The 19,837-nt window shown below is 45.5% G+C and overlaps 1 protein-coding gene across 4 annotated transcripts in view; it reads left to right on the top strand.

The window, feature by feature from the left end:
- Window positions 1–19,837, top strand: part of LOC111863176 (atypical protein kinase C) — a 464,860-nt gene that overhangs the window by 281,441 nt on the left and 163,582 nt on the right. The gene's annotated exons all lie outside the window — the stretch shown is intronic.

Genomic DNA, 19,837 nt, shown 5'->3' with positions numbered 1-19,837 from the left:
CGGGGGGGGGGGTATCAGTAGATTAGACGATATAGCATAGAATGATGTGATGAAAAATCAGTAATGAATCGGAAGGAATGCGGAAGCAAGGCATCGTGATCTGATTTAAGGCACTGGCCCCAAATTTACGTAGAGGAATTAAGGGAAACCACACGGAACCCCAGCCAAGGTAATTGTTGTCCTGGTGGATATTCGAACCGGGCACTGCCTGAGTGCAAATCAGAAGCGTTTCCGGTTGAACCTACTTACTGGATTATATATATATATATACATACATACACGCGTATGTATGTTAGTGCGATAACGCATCATACATTAAGCGCTTATCTCATTATTTTCTTATCAGGAATCGAGATAGTTCCCTCACATGAATTCCGAGGTGGTGCGTCAGTGTTGACCTAATCCGTTTTATAGCTTTGCCCTTTTCCAGTTTAATAGCTCAGTCGTTGCAGGAATGAGCTCTGGGTTGGGCGGCCGGAGTTCGATTCACGGCATCTGCAAGAGATTCCACAGCATCCAGACCTGCTCTGGGGTCCACCCAGCCTTCTATGCAAATGGGTACCGGGGGTAAAGCAGCCGGGGAGTTAAGCTGACCCCTCACCGTCATCCACTGTCAAGGTCAAGAATGGTGAAGTTATACCTCGACTCCGTCATGCATATCCTCGGCGTGGTGCCTAATTAATTAAGCACAGGGACAATTTTACTTTTTTACGTTTGGACTCATTAGGCACCCTTTTCATTCCATGCTAACTAACCAATGTAGTTGAGAAGTCGTTACGTCATCTACTGACCAAATAATTTTAACCGGAAAAGACAGGAAACTTCACCATATGGCTCTTTATTCGGCCTTCGCCGCGTTTCTCAGTTTCTTGATCTTTTATACAGTCGGTATGACTCCTTGGACGGGGGATCAGCCCGTCATAAGGCCGCTGCCTGCACACAGGACAGCACAAACAGAATAAACGCACCTTGTAGTCAGAGTTCCTGGCTACAAATTCAGAGGTCCCGGTTCGATTCCCGGCACTAACAGATTTTCTGAGAAATGGTGAGTCTGGAACAGGGTCCACTCAGCCTTGTGAGGATAATTAAGAATCTACTTGAATGGAAAAGTAGCGGCTCCGGTCTAGAAACCCTGGGAATCCGTTGCACTGACCATACGACACCCTCTCTCCGCAAAATTTGCACTAACTTCACCTACAAGCGGTGGTCGGTATAGTTCACTTGCGGACAAAAAGCCACGGAGTTTGTTGGGTTTTTTCATCCATGACTCAAGTGGGATTCGAACCCACGATCCCAGCGTTCGAGCAGACGAAGACAGTTCATGCCTTAGACCGCCAGCCACCATGATCGGCGGTACCATAGTCTCTAGTGTAATTTAAATGAAAATTACGTCACCAGATGTCATGTTCGTCTTCAGAGCCGCGTCGCAGCTGTTTGGCAGTTACTGTATCACTGAGATGTACATTGTCTGTATGGCACTACAGAATGGAAGGTTCGGAAGTGACGAACAGTCACATAAGCTGCAACACGAGTTTAGTCTAGCTGTAATAATGGAGATTGTGGCTTAAACCAGCAGTAAGGTTCCATCGTGAAACAATAGGATTTAAATCTGCAAATGACATGTATAGATAGGTATGGCCTTAATTAGGACAAAAAGCCATCAATTTGCGCGACGCAGACCCTTTTGAATGTTAATTAGGGGAAATTTCTATTCATTGTTCCATAATGATAATTGTTCCTCAGCTGCGAACGTAAATAGACTGTAATTCGACTTTCATACACGGCACACTAAACCGTATGCTATAGATGCAGACTAGAGGCAGATGAAGAGTTGCATGTTCTGAGTTTTCCTTTTCCCGAAACTAACTGGGTACTATGATTTGGCTGCGAAAGTACCCAACGGTTTTTGTTAAAATTCTCGTTTTGAATTTTACACAAATTAGCTTAGTCGTGTCTCTTCTATGTTCGTCTTGGTTTCGTATCTGTTGTAATGAATAACATAAATATGTCACGAAGAGAAGGTCGCGGGATCGAATCCCGATGAGGTGGATTTTTTCAATTTACCTAATCGTTCCAGCCGCACTTTGGCCCTGGGGTCGACTCAGCCTCTAACAGAAATAAGTACCAGATATATTCTTGGGGGTAAAGGGCGGCCGGCGCGTAAGTCTGATAACATTACCGCCATCTATAAGCTGATTGTCTAGAAACTGTGGGAACCTCAACATCTCGCAACCCTATGGGCCTCCATGCCCTCTTACAGGGATAGCTTTACTTACTTACGAAGATTCCTAACTTCTAGAATCAAAGTGGTCAGAAAGCTCCCAGAGCCATCATGATCCCTGTGGAACTCGGAACCAGCAATCACTGTGCTGGCGAGAGCCAACAGCAATTTACTGGACTGCACTGTAACCTGTAAGATCACTATCCTCTGGGATATGACGACGTGCAGTTTGGTGTACAGTCAGCAACATTTCGCTGCAACATTCCGCCTCCATCTTGTAGGTCTCTTGTACCCTGAATGTGGAGGCACCAGGTTCCTCCAAAACATTGTTACCTTCTGCCAGACTACACGGCGGTACATCCAGATAGAAATGAATCTGTATATTCGCCGCTGTGAGAGCCACACAACTCACAAAGAAATTATTTATATATATTTTGAACTTCATCATGGAGGATTCAGAATTTCCACCAACACATTATTTATGTATTTATTTATTGCATCCTGTTGTGTTGTAACATTGAAGTACTTTGGCTTTAGGCACAACAAGGAAGTAAATTGAATGATAATAAAATATATTAAGTTCAATTTAATTACACTGTGGTTAATTCGTTTTTTTTTCTTATGCAGTCACCACATATTTCTATCGCGTGAACCATCTTGCGGCTTTTCTTTAAATAAATAAGATACCTTATTTTTTAATTGCATAGTTTAATTTGTCCATCTTTAGAATAAAAATGTAATACACTTTTGTGTTGTATGATAAAATATAGAAATTGATTAAAACACTGATATATTTTTAATGATTTTAATAAACTCCATTGAAATTTAATTTACGTGATTATTGTGCCTGCAGCCCCCAGTGCCTCTGTTACGTGATCACGTTTAGAAAGTAAGTATTCTGATAACTGTCAGGGCTTGAAACTTTATCAAACAGCTATTCGCAGTTCATATAAACGGCCAGTTTTTTCCTGTTTCGCGACTCTGTGTGTGATTGGCAATATATTTCTGCGGTATAGCCTTTATTTTCTCGATCCTACAATCACATGACCCTCTCGCTGAGCCCTGGAGTCGAAGTAGCCGCTGTGTTTGGCACGCTTCCCCGTCATTCGTCAGGCCGCGTCTCTCTCTGTTCCACGTCTGCACAGTCCCGCCGTTGCTACTTGTCTTCCTTATGGCCTCTACCTTTTTACATAACGATCACACTAGCTGCGGGCTACGGACTACGTGCTTGACGCCTCGGGTTCGATACCCGGCAGTGCACGATTTTTCTCTTCTCCACAGCGTCCAAACAGGCTGTGGGGTTCACCCAGTCTTCTATCCAAAGGGTACCGGGGGCTCCTTCCCCTGTGCATGAAACTGATCACTCACCTTCCATCTAATACCAAGGTCAATAAAGGTGGAGCTAGACCTCCACTTCCTCATATGTGTGTATGGCAGAGTACTTAACTAATTAAGCACAAGTACAACTTTACCTTTGCCTTTTACACAATATAAATATTTTACCGGGGCTGGTGAGTTCTTGTAACATTGGAAACCTGCCTGAGCCCACCCACTTTCTGCAGTTCAGATAGTTTTACCGATGCCGGTAAGTGTAAGTTGTGTTGGAAATCTCGCCGAGTTCATTATCTCTGTTGTAACAGACATATCGCCAAGGGCCGCTAGTTTGGGTTACATTTAAAAGCTGATCGTGTCCGGAGAGCTGAGGTTTTGCTTTAGTGAGTAGACTACAGGTCAGGATTAATCTCAAACGCGAAAGGGCGTATGGTGAGTCAAAACTGGTGTAACACTAAATAACATACGTGTTACCTTTCCGTGTAACAGGCCATGGAGGCCCATAGGATTGTGAGCCGTCAAGGCTCCCACATTTTATAGACAATCGGCTCACTGACGGCGGTGAGGCTCTCAGCCTTACGTGCCGGCCGCCCTTTACCCGCATGAAGATTCCTGGTACTCATTTCTGTTAGAGGCTGAGTCAAACCCAGGGCCACAGTGCGGCTGTAAGGATTAGGTCAATTGAAAAATCCAGTGATCTAATCGGGAATCGAACCCATGCCCTTCCGATTTGTAGCATAGAACATCAAGTAGTATACCGCGTGCCCCTCATACGTCATACTCCTTGGCTTGAATCCGCAAGCGAACTATACCGACTCTGAAACCGGGACCCCCAGATACGAAGTTGAAATGCTAGGCACCAGATGGCAGTGTGTAACCACTCGACTCACTACACGGCCTACGAGTTTTCAAACTCCAGCAAAATGATCGCTGCATATGGCAAAGCAGTCTTGTTATTCGTTGTACCTCTGAATCAGGTTACATGAATTTGGGATAGTTCAGTCGGTAAGGTGACTGACTGCGATTCGATTTCCGACTGGGACAGTCTCTTCCCTTCGCCACTACATCCAGAGCCGGCCTTCTGACCAGTTGGTTATCGGGGCTGTGTTTCCGGATGTGAAGTAGNCCCCCCCCCCCTTTTGCACGGGGACCTAACTTTACTCAGAGTACACCAGAATTCATATAAGGAGGATCTTGAACCTGTTTGTGCTTCCTTACAAGAAAGCAGCTTGGCTGTACGGGTTACGCAAGTTTCAGGTCACCTTGTATTCCCTAGTCGATATGCAGTCAGAACCTATCTGTCGTAGCAAAAGTAATTTGTTTTTGTAAATTCCTTTTTCTACTGTAATGCATCTTAACTTTTCCTTTTTGTGCTGTTTCTTTTGATTGCTGTCTTTGGGCTGTTTCTACATTTGTATTGTGTTTTCAGCATTGTATTACCGAGACCAATATTAGGTTTTCATGTTCGCTCAAAAACTTTGGATATAAATATTCAAAAATAGAAACGGCACAAACCGACCCAAGGCATGGATATATGTGTGTGCGTTTATTGTGTGTTTGTGTTGGTTTGTGTGTATGTAGTGGCCTTGGGACCGGCTGCTAACCCGTCCAAGGAGTCCTACCGTCTGTGTAAAAAAGATTACGAACTGAAGTAAAGGCCAGGGCCCGCTCGAGCGGTTAGTCGCTGGCTTCCCACCGCGGCGGCCCGGCTTCGATCCCGGGTCTGGTCAAGTGGGATTTGTGGTGGACAAAGTGGCGCTAGGGCAGGTTTTCTCCGAGTACTGCCAAGTTTCATTCCACCAATTGCTCCACAATCACCCTCACCTATCATCTGGGGCTGGTACAATAGGCCAGAAGTGGCCGCAGTACAAAGGACTTAGTCCCACCCCACTAGCATTAAGAAAAAGGGCCAGAGCCCAACAAATGGCTACAGAGTCAATAAAATGGCAGAATAATCTCCATGATGACAACAGGGGCTTCTTACTTGCGGGCTACAGAATGCAAGAGCGATGTACTATTCCTGACGTGGGCAGGAATCTCCCCGCCTCCCACACGTGTAGCTCATCCCGTCATCTGTCCAATATTTACCAGAGCCTTGTACCTCGGGGTAAAGTGACCGAGGCGTGAAACTCTCCACTCACCTCCGGCGAGTACCAACGAGAGTGGAGCTTTGCCTTCTCTTCTGTTTTATACATTCAGGGCTGTATTTAGAGAGGGCGTTTACCAGTGTCCTTCCAGCATTGAAGTGTGTTTTTGTACGAACCCAGTCACCTCTAATTTAAATGACCCTCAGCTAACGCATGAGCCACTGGCACGAGAAGTAATAAACTAGTCTCATGACGACCGTAATTCACGTGAGAGCAATGGAAGCAGGGAGATTTTAAAGTCACGTGTTCATAGTGTTCATGACTGTATAGCTGGGGCCATCTATGAACGAGTAAATGAATTACAAGCGCCTATACGACCAGAGCGACACAAATTTCCGCGACCTCTGCTCATCACAGGATTTCTTCGAAAAGAGAAAATGATTAGAAAGTTATGATTAGGTGCCAGCAAAAAACAAAACACTCCGTGGCCTGTAGTCCGCAAGCGAACTATACCGACTAAGCGACCGCCGCTTGTCGGCGAAGTTAGTGCCAACTTTTGTCGATAGAGGGTGTCGCGTGGTCAGCCTGTGACAGGGATAGCTTTACTTCTTTTTTTTTACTTTATTTCACTAGTCACCCTGTCATTCACCGCTGTACCGGCTTACTGTTCTCCAGCGAAGAAACGAGAAGCAGTTGCCAATGCCCGCCTGCTTGTGTTGGGCAAGCTGCAAACTTTCAGTTTGATTTTCGGGCGATTCTTGCATGTTCAGTTGGCACGCTAAATTTAAGCGTGTCCCCACGTGGATGATCAAGCTCAACCTCCTCTCCCCACCACTTCCTTCGCCTTATTTTCGTTTCTGAGGATAATAATCAGAGCTACTGACAACGTCGTTAAGTAAATTATAAACAAGAAGTTCTGTGAAGAACTGATCACCTGTTTTCCATTTATACGACGCGGATCTCATAGAAAACGAAACAAATGATTAACAAATTAACAAATGACGGGGACAGCAAGATGTTTCATACCCCGTGGCTTTAGTCCTCAAGGGACCGCCGCTTGTCGGCGAAGTTAGTGGCAACTTTAGCAGATAGAGGGTGTCGCGTAGTGAGCGCAACGGATCCCCACGGCCATTAATCTCGGTTTTCTGGACCGGAGCCGGTATTTCTTTGAAGTAGCTCCTCAATTATCCTCACGAGGCTGAGTGGACCCCGTTCCAAACCCACTACTTTGGTTTGGTTTATTTTGGTATCGCCGGGAATCGAACCCGGGGCCTCTGGATCTGTAGGCAGGATCTCTGACCACTAGATCACAGAGGTGGTCAGGTGTATCATGAGCCTCATTTTATTGTTTGAAAGAAGGAAATGAGGCAAATGAATGAACAGTAACGCAGGTGATGTCGTTAAGCATGGGGCATTGTAGAATGGCAATATCAGCATATCAAGATTTGATAAGCAGTGGACGATACCAGCAAAGTAGAGCATGAGGCGCCAGTACGATGCTGATTGCGGATGGATTTAAGTGTTGCAGTAATGGTATGGACATACTGTACAGCACCTGTACGGCCGCCATCATGTACAGTTACGTACCACTGGCTCACCACTTGCTGGACCCGATCGTACAGGCAAAGTGTCAGTATCACACTCGTTAAAGCAAGTATTCGTCTTATTGTAGCGGGTGTTCGTTTGCATGCTGCTTTTGTTTTCCATTATATTTAGTTCCTTACGTGTTATATTACCTCTCTGTATGGCTCTACAGTCCTTTTGTTGGACCTTGGCCGCTTTGCCGGATTCTTAATCATATACACAGTTGGTATGACTCCTTGGACGTGGGATCAGCCCTTCGCAAGGCTCCTACCTACACATGACAATACAGAATAAAGGCACACAGACATTTGAGCGCAAGATCCCAGTGTCCGAGCGAGCAGAGACAGTTCATGCCTTAGCCGCGCGGCCACTGTGACCGGCAGTTATATTGCCAGTCGAATTTGAGTTCGAATGTTTCTAAAGTTACGTTCCGCCACTTGTCGGCGAAGTTAGTGCCAACTTTTGCGGATAGAGGGTGTCGCGTGGTCAGCGCAACGGATCCCCACGGCCGTTAGTCTCGGTTTTTTAGACCGGAGTCGCTATTTCCTTGAAATAGCGCCTCAGTTATCCTCACGAGACTGAGTGGACCCCGTTCCGGAACTGCTACTTCTCAGAAAATCTCGTAGCGCCGGGAATCGAACCCGGAACCTCTGGATCTGTAGCCAGGAACTCTAACCACTAGACCACAGAGCTGGTCTGGAAGAAGGCACTCATGACCTATTAAGTGTCCTGTCTCAGTATTATCAGTAGAGAGTAAAGGAAATCCACTTCGCTAGCCAGGTTCGAACAGGGTACCTCCCAAATGTGATGTAGGAGTGCTAACCCCTACACTACAACATACCGTGTTACGAAAGTCCCTATGAGTTGGTTTATAAAATCGTCATTTTATGCTAATTCGATATGTCGTTTCGCACACATGTAGATGGAAACGTCATACTCGTACGAGACATTCCCTGGGATTATAATCAGCAAGCCTTCTCATGATAACCGGTTGCTATCTTGTTAACTTTGCACCACGGCTGTCCAACCCTTTCGCGGCGAAAAGTTGGCGTGACAGATTTTGAACATGCTTCTTTAGCTATCGCGTTTTATAAGAGCCGTGATTGGTGTGTCAGTATAGTAACGAGGCTACAGGCTTGACGGCCAGGATGAAGGAGTTCGATTCTCTGCAGAGGTAAATATATTTCTTCCTTCCACAGTGTTCAAACCGGCTTTGGGGCCCACCCACACACCTGTTCAGTGCATGCAGTGGTACTTTATTTGGGGATAAAGCGGTCCGAGCGATAAGCAGACCACACAGCTTCATCTAGAGCCGAACTAACGAATATGTACGATTAAAGTGTCAGACTGATACGGACCGCAATGAAAATCACTACAAGTTTTTATTTATACTTTCTGTAATAAGTTTATCGAAATGTATAACTGACCATCTGCTCCCTTATGTGGCTTTTTAGCCTACTTTCATTATCTTGGGAAAAACAAAAGAAGGCTTATGATATCACTTTGCTGTCTGTATATTCGTCCGTGTCTGTCCAGCAGCGTGTGTATCCCTCTTAATTTTTGTTAGAATGCTTACGGGGTCAGCTGCCTGACTATATGTCTCTGTGTTCCACCAGTTTCGTAAACTTGTGGGATTTATGGGTTGACCTTTCTGTGTTCCTACCCCATCGTTGCTAGGCAACGGGCGATCTGTGTGTCTTTGCCCCCCCCCCATTTTTCGTTTTCTTTGCTGTCCGTGTCTTATCGGAGGAAAACAAGTGATTAGTTCTTCCCAGAACTTATTTTACGACGCTGTGAGTGTCTGAGCGTCAGATGGTAGCATGGTTGGTGAATAATGAAATGAAGAGGATTTGGAACCATTGCCTAGTTGAGGTTCTCAATATAAATTTGCCTAGAGGGACTGAGGAAATCTATATAAACCCTCAGGATAGCCGATGTCCTAATCGGAATTCGAACTGGGTCCCCCAGAATACGAGTCTAAACCGTTATCGCGTTAGCCACCTTGCTGACTAACGTAACGTGAAAATGTATTTAACAGAATATGAACCTTATTATGGACCGCCTCTGTGGTGTAGTTGTCAGAGTTCCTGGCTACAGATCCAGAGGTCCCAGGTTCACTACCAGATTTTCTGAGAAATAGTGGGTCTGGAACTGGATGCACTCAGCCTAGTGAGGATTATTGAGGAGCTATATCAAGGAAATAGCGTCTCCGGTCTAGAAAACCGAAATTAACGGACGTTGGAATCCGTTGCGCTGACCACGCGACACCCTCTATCCGCAAAAGTTGGCACTAACTTCGCCGACAAGCGGCGGTGGCTCGGTCGGTATAGTTCGCTTGCGGACTACAGGCCACGGAGTTTTCTTTCTAACCCTATTATAATCAGACAGGGAGTTCATTGTCGGAATTGTCGCTGGGGCAGAATATGTTTTCCCACCACTGTCGGTATGCCCCATCCAGCACATTTGTTTTGCCGTAAGTGATAGGAGGGCCACAGCTCATGTCTGTCCTAAGACTTTGCTCATGCTTAAAAGTCTTACTGTAGAGGTATTTGTGTTGTGTGTTGCTGTTCAATGATTGGTCTAGACAAGATTCCATAATCTTGAGATAACATTATCTGCCAGTGTAAATAATTCCTTTTGAATCAGTCCTCAACAGAACTGGGAATTCGCATTGCATTCCGCAAATGGTTCTGGCGTGTTGTCCAGTCATCACCCCGTTCCATGTCCAGTGGATTTCCGTTACGTACACTACTGTCTGTCACTGGATTAAAATATATGTATAGGTTACATAACGTTGGTGGTGGCAAATTCATTGAAATTTGCTGCAGTACTTTGAAAGGTTTTCGTTTACTTATGCCGATTTGAAATGTCGGTGTCAAGATATTTTTATCATCAGATTTCAATTCCATGTTTGGTCCGGTCCCTTGTCAGCATGGCATGGCGCGTCCTCAGGTTGTGGATGGAGGAGACGCCCTCCACGTGTGGAGGGTAGCTGCGAATATACTGCTGTATTGAATAACCAGTCGCTGGCAGCCGACAATGGGCTGTCCTCCAGCTTTGGGGGTTGGGCGTGGGGCTAACAACTCGCCACCCTAAAAAATAAGCTTGTTAAGAAAATTCTCAAGAAGCCTCTGGTATTGAACTGGCTCAGGATAGAGAAAGTGTAGGGCTCTTGTGAACACGGTAATGAACCTTCGGGTTCCATAAAATATTGGGAAGTTCTTGAGTAACTGCACAACTGGCAGCTTCTCAAGAAAGGCTCAGCCCCGTGATTGAGTGATTGCCCGTTTTATTATCAATACTATAGTATTCGAGTTCCTTGTTTTGGGATTTGTTGTGCTTTATATTTATCGTATGTGATTATGCCGTATAACTTAATTTAAACCTGTCTTCGGAATAATATCGTAGCATGTCGTGAAAATTCTTCGAAGCACTTTGAAAACGTTGACGTAACGAGTCAAGACATTTTTGCAGCCGTTGCCCCCTCTGCTTGAGGGTGTCATTCTGTAGACGATGTGAGTGAAGTGCTCAGTACTCTTGAGTGACGTATCGGACATCTGTTGTTGTGTGTCCTTACTTGGCCTTTCTTGTTCGATTTCGGGCAGAAACAGATGTTCGTCCAGACCGGCTCGGGCGTCCACCCGACCTCCTGTGCAATGGATAACTGTGCCTTCTTCCCCGGGGGATAAAGCGGCAGGAGCGTGAAGCTGACCACCTCCATCTAGTGCTAAGGAGGAGCTTTGCGTTCTCTCCCTCATACGCGTTCAAAGCGCAGTGCTTAATTAATTAGGTACAAAGCTGTTTTCGCCTTTTGTATGCTTGATAATGACAGAACCAGACGGACGCTGATCCTTCACGGTGGATGAGGGTGTTTCGCCAGAAGATCGGTCTCTCTCGCCCCATCGTACAGCAAACAAAATCTGACGGAAGAAAGGTCAACCCAGTTCTTTCGTAAAAGCATCAACCTGTTAATGCATTGAAGTCCCTTTGTGTTACACCTCCTTTATAATTTGAAAATTCTTCAGTTTTCCCCAGTGTGTTTTTGTGATTTTCTTACGATTCCCAGAATGTTTTCCCTACACAGTATTAACGGGGGCACGCAGTGGCGTAGTTGGTTGAGGCACCATGCTAAAAGCAGGAAGGTCGAGGGTTTGATTCCCAATGAGGTCACTGGATTTTTCAGTTACCTAATCCTTCCAGCCACACTATGGTCCTGGGGTCGACTCCTCCTCTTAACAGAAATTAGTACCAGGAATCTTCCGGGGGGTAAAGGTCTGCCGGCGCGTAAGGCTGACAACCTCATCTCCATCTGTGAGCCGATTGTCTAGAGAAAATGTGGGAGCCTCGACGTCTCACCTTTACACAATTTTAACTACGTGGTGTTTGTACTCATTTTTCCGTGAGGTGGGAACTGAATTCCAAAATCTTATTTATATGAATTTCAGGTTTGAGAGTGTAATCTGCTTCTGGTTTTGCTGCTGCGCTGCATGCCAATATTGGAGCCCATTCATTTTAGCTCCGAACTCCCTCAACCTGCCAGATTACGCAACCCAAGCCACTTCAACTTATATGCTCTTATATTAATCATGGAACCGAGAGCATTGAGCTTAATGGGACTCTGTAGCAGCTGAGTTCATAAACACGCGGCTCATGCGTCGGGTGACTTACGAGCATCTTCGTGATCTCCCCAACGCAGTCTAAATCTGCCCTCATTTCTGTTGGAGTCTGTACATGTCCTTCGAAATGCAAATTCAGGCCCTGATAAACTTAATATTTTCTGCCACGTGTTGGTTGCCACGGATTTCCAAAGGAAACGCATGAAATGTTTTGTTTATATGGGCTACATATTATCACGTGTTCTCACTGTTAGACGGGATATAAAAGGTAAAGTTGTCCCTGTGCTTAACTAATTAAGCACTACACCCTGAAGGCGTATGGGGGGCGGATGTATAGATCCACTTTTTTTTTTTTTTACCTGGACACTAGTTGGAGGTGAGTGATCAGTTTCATGTCCCGGCTGCTCTGTCACTGGGGGGTGGAGTCCAACTGGGTTCACTTGGCACGGCGGCCACTGATTGGCCTATTGTACCTGCCCCGGGTGATTATGAAGATGGAGAATTTTGTGGAATGAAGATTGGCAGGGGAAACCGAAGTACTCGGAGAAAACCTACCCAGCGCCACTTTGTCCACCACAAATCCCACTTGACCAGACCCGGGCTTGAACCCGGACCGCGGCGGTGGGAAGCCAGCGACTAACCGCTTTCCCGGCTGCTTTACCCCCCCCCCTTTCCCATTGGGTAGGAAGCTGTATGGGCCCCAGTGTCTGTCTGGACGTTGTTAAGAAGAGAAAATTCTTGTCTTTGCCGGGAATCTAACCCCGGCCGTCCAGCCCGTCCCTATAGCGACTGAGCTATCTCGGCGCAAGAGCATATCACGTGTTATTTCGTAGTATTTTTTGCGATTACCAGTATTATAAAAGTACAGGGTGGGGCGCAGAAACTTCCTTTTTTGTGAAGACGCATTGTGAAGGGAGGGGAGGTCGCAGAAAAGTGGGGATAGGCTTGGCGAACGCAGCAGTCGCGGAAGTTTCTTTCTAATACCCCTCAGTAGGAAACTTGAGGTGGACGAGTGAGCAGCGTGCGTTTGCTGTCGAAGCCTATTTTTCGAACAACCATTCCTACGTGGCGGTGCAGCGTGCGTTCCGTACTCACTTCGGAATTAAGCCCAGAGGTCCGGTTCCCGACCGGAAATCGATTGTTTTGTGAGCAGAGAACTTTAGGACAACCGGAACTGTGGTGAAAAAACCATCAGGACGACAGCGGACCGTTACGACACTAGAAAATGTGGAGACAGTTCAACAGTCGATTTTGAGATCATTTTCGAACCAGCTCTTGAAGAAACTTATCTAGGAAATATCTGGTTCCAACAGGATGGTGCCACGGCCCACACAGCCCGGGCTTCGATGACAGTTTTGAGGGCAAAGTTCCCCGGACGGCTCGTCTCGCTTCGAGGTGGCATCCCATGGGCAGCGCACTCACCTGATCTAACGCCCTGTGATTTTTTATGGGGATACCTCAAGGCAGAGGTTTTTAAACATCGCCCCACAAACCTGCTTCAGCTGAAGAATGTTATTCTGCAGGAAGTAGCCCAAATTCCCGGGGCACATGTTGGAACGTGCAGAGGGGAACTTCAGAAAACGGTTGCATCAGTGCATAGAGAACGGTGGCCACCACCTTCAAGATATTTTGTTTAAAACTACACGATTTAAAACTTTAAAGTATGTTCTTTCATTAACTGAACATAAATTTTGTTTATCAGCAATAATTTTTCTTTTATTCGCCTTCAAAAAAGGAAGTTTCTGCGCCCCACCCTGTAATATCGCCCGTTGTCCGTTTAAGGTCACATTCGCGTGTTTTTAAAAGCTTCTGTGTGTTGCTCAATGTCATTACAGTTTCGAATGACAAGACTGCAAATCACAATCATGAAATTTCATGGGTCTGAAATGAAACGTGTGGAAGTTTTCTTACTCTTTTTAAGTGATTGTTATTACTAATTATTGATTTCGTATTATATTTTTGACACTGTGATTATATTCTATATTTCTCATATTAAGTTGTCTTAATTTCCATTTGGTTTACTTATTTTGATATACTGTACAACTTAGAACAGATCACAGTGGCCGCTCGTTGTAAGACATGAACTGTTTTCGCTCCCTTGAGCACTGGGATCGTTGGTTCGAATCCCACTCGAGGCAAGGATGTATGTATGTGCGTTTATTCTGTGTTTGTGGAGGTAGCGGCCTTGAGAAGTGCTGAACACACGCCCAAGGAGTCCTACCGACTGTCTAGGATTAAGAAACTGAAGTGAAACGAAGCCTTTCGGGGATTCCCTATGCTCCAAGTGAGAGCAACAGGAATACAGATGGATGGACAGAAACGTAATCGCCATTTTTGGTGTTCGGCCGGTGGTGGTGTGGCGTTGTGCGGTGTTTTACAGCAATTGCAGCGCTAATCGGGACATACATGTATTCGGAGGAAAATTATACTTCCGAATAACGGATATCGGTGTAAACTTGTTTCACGAATGGATGTAATTTTTATTTATTCTGGCAGGTTTATTAATTTCCCCCCCATAAAAGTAACCTATGGATTATCAGTTGTAAACGAGATAGTGCAGTGTCTGCCCCCGCGTTTGTTTGTATAAATTCCGCTTTATTTAATGTGCCTGCTGTGACGTGAGCTTGGATTAATTTGCTGTTTGGGGAGCGTCCTTCAACAAACCTGATCCACCCAGGCTTCAAAACGTTATTATCTCATGGCTTGAATTCCACGCATATTTTTGGAAAGCTGTTTTCATTTATTTATACTGTGTTGCTGGTCTGCACGTACAGCAGAGCATAAGTTACAAAGAAAATTTGCCCTGGACACTTTCTGAGAAAATATAAATTGGCATGATTAATATAGTTTCAAGTTGTATTTAGATACTGCTGATCTATAACGTAAGCCTATAATAAACGTCGATAAATTTACATGTAAGAATAAAAGAACCATTTAGCTAAGGTATAAAAGCTGTTCTTGTGCTTAATTAAATAAAAATTAGAATATACAAAACTGTAATTTTGCCTGTGGTCCTGTATGAGTGTGAAACTTGGTCTCTGACAGTAAGGGAGGAACATAGACTGAGGGTGTTTGAGAACAGGGTGTTGAGGAGGATATTTGGACCAAAGAGAGATGAAGTGACAGGAGGTTGGAGAAAACTGCATAATGAGAGGAATGCATATAGTATATTGCTGAGAAAGCCAGCAGGAAAGAGACCACTGGGAAGACCAAGATGTAGGTGGGTGGACAATACTAAATTGGATCTTAGAGAGATAGGATAGGATGATATGAATTGGATTGATCTGGCTCAGGATAGGGACCAGTGGAAGGATCTTGTGAACACAGTAATGAACCTTCGGGTTCCATAAAATGCTGGGAATTTCTTGAGTAGCTGCACAGTTGGCGGCTTCTCAGGAAGGGCTCAGCTCCATGAGTGAGTTGTGCTTAATTAAACGCCACGTCGCGAACATGTATGGGGGGAGTAGAGGTGTAAGTGCACACATTCTTAACTTAGGCAGTAGGTGGAGATCGCTTTACGCATGGGGATCGATGCCCTTGCACCCATAGGATTGTAGGCTGGTTGGACCGCGGAGCTGGTCCTGACGGTGTAGAGACAGAAATCTTCTGACGCTGCTGGGAATCGAAATCATGGGAGTAAGAAACTGAAAATCGGCCACAGTCCAACAAAGGGCTGCAGATGCGTGGGTTACATCGTCATTCGAACACAGGGCCCCTGAATCCTTATGTTTCTGTCTGCTTTCTTATTACTTGTTGATGCAGAAAGTACACCGTACTGCTGTCATAGCTTGCTAGTATTCGCAACTACTACGTAACACACGCCAGAAGAACAAGCCTTGGGCCTTTATGCTTTACGGAACAAATAATGGTTATTGTGGTGAAGACGCCTTTTTCAAATTGAAATAAATCTCCCATTGAACGTGCAGTAGGGCGTCTGTGTCCATCTTTCTTTATACGTCATCCTGAGAACTTGAGGGACTATATTGTCGCGTGTAGGGGTGACTTATGGGACGGGTTTTGGATTCGATGATCGGATTTATTGCACCGTATACATTCACACAGCTCAGGACTGCAGACAATACAGCGCTGTTGCTGATCTACACACTTTACAGTTCACCGTTTGCACACGCACTAGGATTGTCAGTCTTCACTAGGCGTATCCTGGCAACGGATTTATAACAATCTCACTGTAAGTTCAAATCACATGTGAAATCGATTTTTTACAGCCTAATTCATTTCTTGCCATTATTTGGCAACTGCCAACTCAGTTCAATTCCTCTGCTCCCGAGCTCATATCCCGGCAGGCTGGCGTCCCGAAACTCGACTCTTCATTTCTCTACTACTGTTTTATACTTCCGAACACTTCTTATATCCACTTTGCACGGACCACGCAGAAAACACAGCCTCTGTTGTTAAGGAGGCGTTTTTACTGGTTCGTTACCTAGCAGTGAACATCCTTCTGTTGCACGAGTACGTTTCACTGGAATGTGTTCACCGAGCCGTTGCTTAGCAATGGGCATACGCGTCACAGTATTATATGGGCTAGATGTATGTTTGGGGGGGGGAATTCACGCTGTTCCCATGTGAGTCCAGTCGCCATGATGTAGGAAGTCTCCGTTTCCTTGGGGAGTTAAATATGCTGAAATCGTGAACTCGGATGTACGACGTATATGTGCTGCTTCGCTTAGCTCGTAGGTGCAGAATAATCAATACAAACGTAAGAAGAGAGTCTGGTGCTGCCCTGGGAGAAAAGGAAATGAAATGGCTTTATTTTATTCTTTGTGGCAGCATTGCCAGTCGTTGCAAACAACGCAGTGTCTCGAGTCAGGTGACGTATGAGGCCGTGAGACGCCTTGGGAGTACGTTCCCATCTTTGTTCTCTTTCTTTCATTCGAAAGCGATAAAAATGTTAACAGTTTCGCCTGTCCAGCAGACAAGAAGATGTGTCAGTCTGTCCTCGAAATGTGACTTTCGGAAAACATTGTCGGATATCTCTGCCACGGCACTGAAGACAAAAATATCCCTCGTGTAGTTCTCATGTCGCCCGTCTGTTTTTAACGACGGTAAGGTAAAGGTAAAACTGCAAAATGGGGAGCTTCACAACTTGTACTCTTCATGATCAAGTCAGTGAGGATGAGATAGGCAGGGCATGTAGCACGGATGGGGAGAAGAGGAATGCATATAAGATACTGGTGGGAAATTCAGAAGGAAAGAGACCACTAGGAAGACCAAGACGTAGGCGGGTGAACAATATTAAAATGGATCTTAGAGAGATATGATGGTGTGGTATGGGCTGGATTGATCTGGCTGAGGATAGGGACCGGTAGAGGGCGCTTGTGAACACGGTAATGAACCTTCAGGTTCCATAAAATGCTTGGAAATTCTTGAGTAGCTGCAGAATTGGCGGCTTTTCAAGAAGGCCTGAGTCCGTGTAGTTAGTCAAGGTAAAGGCAAAATTGTCATTGTGCGACGTTAAGTCGTGTGAATGAGTGGAGATATACCTCTGCGCGTTTTAACCTCGGCCTCTTTAACTCCGAGGAAAGAGTCCCCAGAGCACGTTGCGTAGGAGGCTGAGTGGGCCCCAAAGGCGGGCCTGAGCGCTTTGGAGAAGGGAAACATTTCTATCCCTACCGGAAATCGAACTGCAGGTGTCCAACCCCTAGCTTAGTCACTATTCTGAGTAAGCATTCCCAGGCCTCCCTTTAAGTGCCGAATAATCAGACCTAAAAAGATTTTATATTCTTTTGCCCCTCTTTTGTACGGCCGACGTTTAGTTTCCACAATAGCGATGTACTAGAATTTCGATTTGATCTTCCCCTTTAATGAACCGTTATTAACTGAAACGTAAAATAGTTCGGTTCTAGTACAGCATTTCTCAAATCATTCTCTCCACACGTAGCATTCCTCTTACTGTAAGGTAAGGTAAAGTTAAAGCTTTCTCTGTAACAGGCCGTAGAGGCCCATAGGGCTGTGAGACGTTGAGGTTCCCACAGTTGGCGGTGAGGTTGTCAGCCTTACACGCCGGTAGCCCTTCACCCCCAGGAAGATTCCTGGTACTCATTTCTGTTAGAAGCTGAGTCGACCTCAGGGCCAAAGTGCGGCTGGAAGGGGTAAGTCAATTGAAAAAAAAAACACCTCATCGGGATTCAATCCCGCAGCCTTTCGGCTTGTAGCATAGTGCCTCAACCAACTACGCTACCGCATACGCCTCTTTTAGTATGCTCGTAACAATGTTAATGCGCCCCTTCAGTCTCTGTTGTTGGTGACAGCAATGTTCTCCGAAACGTCGGCGCTTTATTCCTTATAAGTACTCCCGGTCGGCTGAGGAAGACTTTCAGGTTTCAGGATACGTTGACTGAGAGGACTGATATAGTGGTAACACTGTTAACTCGTATTCTGGAGGTGCTGCGTTCGAGTCTCGGTGGAGACATCGGCTATCCTAACGGACGCTTTTTATGGGGTCTCTCAATCCCTCGAAGCAGATTCCGGATTTATGCCTCGCTTAGGCCAGTTCATTTCCGATTCATCGTCCGTCATCTGATCCGAACATTCGGCGCGATGCAGCCTGGCTAGTGACATCGCGAGAATGCGTAGACGTACAGCGCATCGCCTTGTGCCCCTCTTACATGTGACTGTAGGAGCTTGTCTTAGTAAGAACGAGAGAATCTTAACAGGAGGTCAAGGCTTGAGGGTGCGGACTGTAAGGCGAAGAATAAGGGAAGAGAACGGAACTGTTTTTATCTCACTATTTTCCTCCATTTCCTGTACATTTCCCCCACCCCCTCTCCCACCCAAGTTGATCGTCTATTTATCTCTTTACGTCGCTCGTTTTTATCTTCTTTAACGGCTTTTGATTTCTCGTTTGTTCGATTTACAGTCCATTCTCTCCAGTTTCATTTTGCATATCCCTTTGTTTCATTACACTTCACTTTTGTTTTCTTTGCTTCTCTCCTCCTTGTCTTTTCTTTTTCTCTTATTTGTTAGTTTACATCATGTCTGCTCTTTTTTTTTTCTTGCATTTTTCCTCTTAAGTTTCTCTGTGCGTCCACCTTTTCTTTCTCTCTTGTTCCTATATCTTTGTATGGAACAAGCTGGCTTAAGCGGTATCGCGCCTGGTTTGTGTTCGAGAAGGGTAAAAGGTAAAGTAAAGCTATCCCTGTAACAGGCCGTGGAGGCCCATAGGGTTGTGAGACGTCGAGGCTCCCACATTTTGTAGACAGTCGGCTGAGAGATGGCGGTGAGGTCAGCCTTACGTGCCGGCCGCTTTCCATCCTCCAGGAAGATTCCTGGTACTCATTTCTGTTAGAGGCGGAGTCGAACCCAGGAGCATAATACGGCTGGAAGGATTAGGTAAACTGAAAAATCCAGTGACATCGGGAATCGAACCGGCGACCTTCCGGCTTGTAGCATAGTGCCTCAACCAACTACGCTTTCGCGTGCCCCCATTCAGGAAGGGACAGATCGAATTTCGACCGGAACATCGGCTAACCTGTCATTTTGATAATTTTCTTGTGTCTCCAGGAAATTTGCCGGGGTTGTTAGTAAATTATGTCACGACCGCTTCCTTTCACATTCCTTCCAGTTGATTATTTATTGTCTCTGAATCATTGGTGCTGTGTAGACACTTACAGGGTCGGTAAGGAAACTACAAATAAATATCCCCGCTTCATTGGTTTCTGAGTTGCATTTATTTCGCTCTTTTTTGTTGTCTGTTTTTCATTCTAGGTTTTATAGCCTTTCACTGGTCTCTGTATTTTCCGCCTTCACTGCCGCTGGATGAACCAGTCACTCTTTAGCCCGTCTTCATGCTTTCGCAGAGCTGGTTTCCTTGGTTCCCTCTCCGCCGCGACCGTAGGATGGTTCCCTTCAAACATCTCGCGTAAGATACGAAATAAGAAAAGTCTCTGTGCAGACTGCCTTTTATAGCTTACAGAAGTATCACAGATTGTGAGGAGATGAAATTGTAGTGTAAAAGAAAAAAAAGTAAAGTCTCTGTG

The sequence above is a fragment of the Cryptotermes secundus genome, unplaced genomic scaffold (assembly GCF_002891405.2).
Source record: "Cryptotermes secundus unplaced genomic scaffold, Csec_1.0 scaffold339, whole genome shotgun sequence".
Lineage (NCBI taxonomy): Eukaryota > Metazoa > Arthropoda > Insecta > Blattodea > Kalotermitidae > Cryptotermes > Cryptotermes secundus.
Note: the sequence above shows the minus strand (reverse complement) of the source record. Positions and strands in the feature narration are given on the sequence as shown.